Below are 8,370 nucleotides of genomic sequence, written 5' to 3'. Positions count from 1 at the left end.
CAAATCACTATTTTTAATAAATGGTGCTGCGAAAACTGGGTAGCCAATTGTAAAAGTAAAATTCAATGCATACTTCACACCATACTCAAGACTAAACTCCAAGCAGGTTAGGGAACCAAATGGACAATAAAAAAAACAAGCTCTGTAAGTGCCAGAAGAAAACATGGGTAAATTCTTCATTAAACTTTGTATAGGAAAAGTTTTTCTAACTACTCAAAAATCCAGAGATAATAAAAGAAAAGATGATAAGCTTGATTATAAAATATTAAAAATTTGGGGCCTCCCTGGTGGCTCAGGGGTTAAAGACAGTGCTATCCAGCTACTGCCAGCCTCTACAGCACAAGTTAGATCCCCGGCTGGCCAAGGAGCTGACCCATATGACGCAGCAGACCTCTCCTGTCTCGCCTGCTGCTCCTCTCAGCAGTGTATTTCAGTTAATCCACCTGTTCTGCTCCCCATTCTCTCTGACAAATCCTCTCACCACCCCCACCTCTGGCTTACACCCCAGTTCCTGCATGCAAAAATAAATCTTTAAAAAAATAAAATATTAAAGATTTTTCATGACGGATGACATAACATCAAAAGGCAAATGATAAACTGAAAGAGAACATAAAGTATTAAAACTGGCATAAGAACCTAACAAATAATAGGGAAAGACATATGAGCAAACCACATATGCTTGCACACACTCATATACACACACCTCCAACCAAACGGCTCTTTATACTTTAGAAGGTGCTAAATCTCCTTCCTAGTTAGATAATTACCTGCAACCAATTAAGCCGACCATGCTGTTCTTCCCATGGGGCCCAGTGTGCAATGGCTGCAAACAGCAGCCTCCTTGGTAGTATATGTGGCCAGCCTATTGCTTCTATCAGTTGTTCTAAGGGACTTTAGGGGTCCTTTATGTCAGACCTCTCCTGCCTCGCCCACTGCTCCCCTCAGCAGTGTATTTCAGTAGATCTGCCTGTTCTATTCCCTACTCAGTCTCTGGTGAATCCTCTCAACACCGCCCCATCTCTGGCCTTTACCCCAGTTCTTGTGTGCATAAATAAATAAATCTTTTTAAAAAAAAAGGAAGGGAAAAAGTTTCAATGAACTAGTTATAGTCATACATGACTTAATGACAGGGATGCTTCCTGAGGAATGGGTTGTTAGGCAGTTTCCTCATTGTGTCATCATGGAAATGTCCTAGTTCCCCAAACCTAGATGGTCTAGCCTCCTACACACCTAGTTTATATGGCAGTGCCTTTTGGGGACACTGTTGTCCAATGGCCCATCATTGATCATGATGTTCAGTAAATGACAGTAAGAGTGATATCCAGCATGTGTTTTCAGTGAAAATGGCAAAAAGAAAAAGAGTGTATGTAGTGTGCCATCTTTCATGCGAGGAAGAAGAGGATGTAAGGAAATGCGTATCTGCTCGCTTCTAATGGAAACTAATGAAAATGGTTCCCTATAGGAGATAAATAGGAGGGGATAGAATCATGTTGATGTTTTCCACTCTCAAAAAATAAATACAGGGCCTCCCCTGGTGGCGCAGCGGTTGAGCGCTCGGCTGCGAGGCTGCCCGCAGCCTCTGCAGCGCTGGTTCGTTTCCCGGCCGCCGGCTAGGGTCCCACAAAAAAAAAAAAAAAAACACAACCATAATTGAAATCCACTAGAATGAGGAGAGCCCAAGTAGGAAATAAAAGTGACCAGCAAACCCGTATTATAACTGAAAAGCAGAACAACTGAGGATGGAGTGGGTGAATTTTTTTTAATGTAACCTTGGAAAGCAGTCTTTTCACTATGTTGTAACACTAAACAAGTGTTGTAAACATGGTTAGCTAGCAAGGTGAGGCTTTCTCTTTTTTTAAGATTTATTTATTTATGCATACAAGAACTGGGGTACAGGCCAGAGGTGTGTGGGGGTGAGAGGACTCACCAGAGACAGAGTGGGGAGCAGGACAGGCAGACTGACTGAAGTACACTGCTGAGGGGAGCAGCAGGAGAGACAGGAGAGGTCTGCTGCGCCACGTGGGTAGCTCCCTGGCTGGCTGGGGATCAAACTCGTACTGCAGAGGCTGCAGATAGTTTCACAGTGCTGCGCTCAACCCCTTGCGCCACCAGGGATGCCCAAGGTGAAGCTTTCTTATAGGTATTCAAGGATTGAGTAAATTAGTGAAGATATTATAGATGAGATACAGGTTCCTCACTGTCAGAGGAAAGAGTTATAAATAAGAAAAGGAGGAAGACCAGAATAAACTCTTTGGACTGGAATTGAATTTAAAACAGTATGGAAACTTGGTATCTATGCACACATACAGAGATGTAGAAATAAATGTGAATATGTGTTAGTTTACACACATATTTCCTAATGTGTTCTACTACAAGGACCCAGAAACAACAAAAACAATGTTATTCCAAGGACCATGAACACATATTCATTCCAGTTTATGGTCTCTATGCCACTCCTCAATAAAAGGAACCAAGACTTCTTAAAGAAGTGACTCATTCCGAGGCTAGAGCATAGAATACACAAGATGAGCTATAAACGCCTATGGTTCCAATAAGTAAGAAAGCAACCCTTAAAAAGAAGCTGGAGCATGTTTTTTTTTAAAGATTTATTTATTTATGCATACAAGAGCTGGAGTGCAGGCCAGCGATGCAGGGAGGTGAGAGGATTCACCAGAGACAGAGTGGGGAGCGGAACAGGCAGATGTACTGAAATACAGAGCTGAGGGGGGCAGCGGGTGAGACAGGAGAGGTCGGCTGCGCATTGTGGGTCACTTCCCTGGCCAGGGATCAAATTCATGCTGCAGCAGTGCTACATCCCAACCCCTTGCACCACCAAGGAGGCCCCGTGCTGGAGCCTGTTTAAAGAACACAGGAGGGAACTCATTGCTGGTGCAAGGGGTTAAGATGCAACCTATGAAGCTATGCACATCCCTGCAGCATGAGTTCAATCCCCAGCCAGGGAACTACCCACATGGCACAGCAGACCTCTCCTGTCTCACCTGCTGCTCCCCTCACCAGTGTATTTCAGTCAATCTGCCTGTTCTGTCCCCACTCTGTCTGTGGTGAATCCTCTCACCTCCTGCATCGCTAGCCTGCACCGCAGTTCTTGTATGCATAAATAAATCTTTAAAAAATAATAAAAAAATAAAGAACACAGGAGCCATCTTGAAAGCACATCCGATAGCCAAAGGTAGACAATTTGTGCAATAAAATTACAGACCAGTAATAGTGAATTATAACATATAGAATAAATCTCCATGAGTACAGTCTGATCTAATGAATAATTATATTTAAAAAAAATTTAATGGAGGAGAAGGGGCAGTTCTTCCTTAGTGTGGAATTCCAATTCATAAATGTAGAAGTTCTAATAAAAATTTAAAAACCACCATTTGGCAAACAGTAGTAATGAATGCTAAAATTAAAGGGTATGAGTAACAAGAGATTTGCATGGTCTCAAAATATCTTCTAACAAGATATTCAGAAAGGGGCAGTAACAACTTTACAGTTGTGAAATCTGGCAGACAACTCTTTCATCATGTGATCAAGGCTAATAGCATAAACCATGAAACATCATGTTTCTCTGAATAGTAAACACTGAGGAGAACACACATCACTCTGTGGCAGGCTTGCAAAAATGTGCAACCTGAATTTAATCACGAGGAAACATCAGACCTATAATGAGGGACATTATACAAAAGAATGGACTAGTGTCTTTTATAATGTGATGAAAGACAGGAAAAACAGAGGAACTGTTCCAGATTGGGGTAAACTCAAGAGACATGACAACAGGATACAATATGTGAACCTGGCTTGGATCCTGGACCAGAAAAAGAACATTAGTGGAATAATGGAGCTAAGGTCTGTAGACAAGTTAATAGTATTGTATGAATATTAATTTCCGGGTTTTGAAATTGTCCTAAGATTAGGAAATATGTTAATGCTTGGAAAGATGGATAAAGATAGGCAGAAATCCTTTGTACTACATTTGCAATTTATTTGTAAGGCTGAAATTATTTCAAAATAAAAAATTTTTAAGAAGATTTATTTATGCATATAAGAGCTGGGGTGTAGGCCACAGTTGTGTGGGGGTGGGTGGTGAGAGGATTCACCAGAGACAGAGTGGGGAGCAGAACAGGCAGATGGACTGAAATACACTGCTGAGGGGAGCAGTGGGCTCGATATGAAAGGTCTGCTGCAACATGTGGGTTAGCTCTCTGGCTGCGCATCAAACTCGTGCTGTGCTGCAGTGGTGGCAAATTGCTTCATAGTGCTGAGACTCAACCCCTTTTGCCACCAGGGAGGCCCCTCAAAATAAAATTAAAAAAAAAAAAAGAATAACGGTTTTCTTGCAGGAAGTACCAGCTGGGAGGGGTATGAGAAAATATGGGGTACTGGACGTAGTCCCCATTTTGACTGGATGGGGGTGCGTGGATGCATGCATATTTAAATTCACTGAGCAGAATCCTTAAGATTTATGCATTTTGCTGTGATATGTTATTCCTCAATTTTTTTGCTAAGTAAAACTGATAAGGAAGCTTAGTGATTTGCATTGGGTGAGGCGCCTAATAAAAGTTCAGAAATAAACAATTTATCATACAATTTATCATCAGTAAATATAGCAAATCCCAGGAGAGGCACCAGCAGATGTCAAATTCACAGCCCAATTCAGCATTTCAAGGGGACTTATAAGTACTTGGTGGACACTGTGTGTAGGGTGGTCTTTTATTTCATTGATTCTTCATAACAGAAGAGTGGACATTTTAATGCCGTCCCTGCTTTTTTTAAGATAAGGAAACCAAGTCTCAGAGAACTGAGGATTGGCTACTTAGGCAGGAACTGGCAAAGCCAACAGTATTTCCAAGTCCAATGTGTCTGACTTCTAAGTCCCACACTACCTCAAAAAGGAAGATTTGACTTGTATTTTTTTTAATGAATTCCAAATCATTTTATCATTAGAGTTGCAATAATACGTAGTCCAGTTATGATTTTCAGCTGCACTCTATCCCCCAAAAAATGCCTACTCAAAGAAAAGTTTAGGTGTTTAGACTTGATAAAAAAATGTGACTTCAAATGTTGGGGGAAAGTCTTCAACTTCAGCTTTTTAGCAACTTGATTTACTTTCCTCTTTTGCTAACTTTTGAGCTCCATCTCATTAACTTTCCCTTGAATTTATCTTGAATGTCTATCACTAATCATAATAAAATAACAGAACTAGTTCAGGCAGACTCATTGTCAAATCAATGAGCAATGACTAAGTAATTCCTTGGCAAAGTGCTTCGTTTTATCTCATTGTAACACATATTAGAGACTGGTCTACTGCACCTCAAACCTCTCTTATTCCAATTAGTCCAGGAATCCTGAAATCATCTCAATCTATCCACATAGTTTAGCAGTCTCCTTTGTGAGCAGTACACTCTGGTATTTAACACTACAGACCTTAAAGTCTGATATGACTGGGTCAAGTCCAGGCTTTCCATTTTCAATGATATAATCTTGGGCAAGTGGCTGCTACTTGCCACTACTACTCCTAGTATATCACCTCCATGAGCACTACCATCATCTCCTTTCCTGGGGTTGTAGGAGATGTAGATGAGGTAAAGAATATAAAATGCTTTGCATATTCTTCATCATACGATCAATGTTCACTGAATAGGCATGTAACTATTCTCTTACACTAAGAATACAAGAGAGTTGAAGGGTTCATTCCAGGTATTTGTGTTGAGGACCTACTCTGCATGAAGTACTAATGATATTTAATGTGTATCTACAATATGTCAGCCATTGTACCAGGTATAGAGGAAAGAGTGGCATTAAGATAAAGTCCCCCTGGGCCTCCCTGGTGGCGCAGCGAGTTGAGTGCTGCGCTGTGAAGCTGTCTGCAGCCTCTGCAGCGTGGGTTCTATTTCCAGCCAGCCAGGAAGATTCCCACATGGCACAGCAGACCTCTCCTGCCACGCCCACTGTTCTCCTCAGCAGTGCCTTCGGTCCGTCTGCCTGTTCTGCTCCCTGCTCTGTCTCTGGTGAATTCTCTCACCCTCCAGTGCCTCTGACCTGTACCCCAGCTCTTGTATAAAAATAAATAGATCTTTAAAAAAAAAAAAGATAAAGTCCACAGGCCCTCCCTGGTAGCTCAGAGTTTAAAGTCTCAGCACTATGAAGCTACCGCCAGCCACTGCAGCATGAGTTCAATTCCCAACCAGGGAGCTGACCCACATGGCGCAGCAGACCTCTCCTGTCTCCCCTGCTGCTCCCCTCAGCAGTGCATTTCAGTTCTTGTATACCTAAATAAATAAAAATAAACCTTGAAAAAAAAAAAGATAAAGTCCCCGAATTTCTGCAGATTGTTTTCTGGGCCTCTCTGGTGGCGCAAGGGGTTAAGCACCGCACTATGAGGTGATCCCAGCCTCTGCATTGCTGGTTTGACTCCTGGACAGCCAGGGAGAAACCCACATGGCGCAGCAGACCTCTCCTGTCTTGCCCACGCTCCCCTCAGCAGTGTATTTCAGTCAGTCTGCCTGTTCTGTTCCCCACTCTGTCTCTGGTGGATCCTCTCACCCCCCCACACCTCTGTACTGTACCCTAGCTCTTGTATAAATAAATAAATAAATCTTTTAAAAAAAAGATTATTTTCTACTGGGAGGAATCAGACAATAAACAAGTAAAGAGGTGTAGGGGGTGAGAGGATTTACCAGAGAGAGAGGTGTAGGGGGTAAGAAGTATAGGGAGTGAGAGGATTCACCAGAGACAGAGTGGGGAACAAAACAGTCAGATTGACTGAAATACACTGCTGAGGGGAGCAGTGGGTGAGTCAGAAGAGGTCTGCTGCGCCATGTGGGTAGCATACTGGCCGTCTGGGGATCGAATGAATGTTGAAGAGGCTGTGGATAGCTTCATAGGTTGTGTCTTAACCCCTTGCCCCACCAGGGAGGCCAAATTACTAACAATTTAGACATATTTAGTTCATTTAACTTATGTTTATTGAGTACTAATTTTTGAAGTTTTGCTCATACTTATATATTTTTTAAAGATTTATTTATTTATGCATACGAAAACTGGGGTACAGGCCAGATGTTTGGGGGAGTGAGGGGATTCCCCAGAGACAGAGTGGGGAGCAAAACAGGCAGATCGACTGAAGTACACAGCTGAGGGTAGTAGCAGGCAAGTCAGGAGGGTCTGCTGCTCCATGTGGGTAGCTCCCTGGCTGGGGATCGAACTAGTGCTGCAGTGGCTGCAGATAGCTTCATAGTTTGTGTTTTAACTCCTTGACCCACCAGGGAGGCCTCATACTCTTTTTTAAATATCACAATAACTTGATGGATTTTTTTTTACCTCAAGTTGCATTTGAAAGACAAACAAACATGATCCCATTAGTCATCATCTTCTTAAATAAGCAACCATGTCAAGATTTAAACCCAGGTATGAGCAAGCCACAGGCCCAAACTCCAGCTCCTCCCCCTATGGTTTCTCTAGGTTTAGCAGGAAAACAGAGACAATGAACTGAAGAGATAGACATACATGAAAGGGACAAAGGCAGTATTACATATGTGACTGATGATTGAAAGAAGGCAAGGACGAGAAAAATGAAAATAAAGAATTGTTGGAAAACCACCTCAGTATCCTCTTGGTGGTATCCAATTTTATGACCAAGGAAACATATTTACGAATTCTCTTATAACTTGTAGGCACTGCACAAAACAGGATTTCCGATCTGGAGTAAAAGCACTCATGCTTTGCTCTATGGCAAGTTTAGCTTGGGCTCTTGGGCCAAGTCCTGCTCACTGCCTATTTTCTACATAAAATTGCATCGACACAAGGCCATAGTCATTCATTTATGTGTTCCTCATGGCTGCTTTTCCACTACAGAGATAGAGGTGTGTGACTGAGACAGGGACCTAAAACATCTTAAACATTTGTTATCTGGCCCTTGACAGAAAGAGTTTACTCATCTCTACTGTATGTTGTGGCTACAATTGGAACATATTTCTTGTTTATTTTTTAAAACATTTACATATATATGTATATATATTACATCATTGTTCATTTTTGTACAATGTTTGATTTCTCCTCTCAGGTATAGTCCCCATAAAATTCCACCACCAAGTCATCTGTGAACCATTACCATAGTCTCTCGCGTTCTTCCTGCCCTGCTTTTAATCCCTCTCCTTCTCCCTCCCCTGCTGAATGTCTTCAATTTATAGTTGCCTGCTAGTTTTTCCTTTTTTTTTTTCCTGATTCCTGATTTGATTCCTGTATATTCCTCCTATAAGTGAGACCATCCATTATTTTTCTTTTTCCTTCTGACTTATTTCCCTGAGCATAATCCCTTCTATGTCAGGATTCCATCCATGTTGCTGCAAATAGCACGAGTTT

General features: G+C 41.9%; 1 non-coding gene across 1 annotated transcript; it reads left to right on the top strand.

The window, feature by feature from the left end:
* Positions 1 to 767: 767 nt before the first annotated feature.
* On the top strand, positions 768 to 905 carry LOC119237753 (small nucleolar RNA SNORA70). The gene has a single exon (XR_005123398.1). It is a non-coding gene; the product is annotated as a small nucleolar RNA SNORA70 (small nucleolar RNA).
* Positions 906 to 8,370: the final 7,465 nt, after the last annotated feature.

The sequence above is a fragment of the Talpa occidentalis genome, unplaced genomic scaffold, assembly GCF_014898055.3.
Source record: "Talpa occidentalis isolate TD23 unplaced genomic scaffold, MPIMG_talOcc4v2.1 talOcc4.10, whole genome shotgun sequence".
NCBI classification, from domain to species: domain Eukaryota; kingdom Metazoa; phylum Chordata; class Mammalia; order Eulipotyphla; family Talpidae; genus Talpa; species Talpa occidentalis.
Note: the sequence above shows the minus strand (reverse complement) of the source record. Positions and strands in the feature narration are given on the sequence as shown.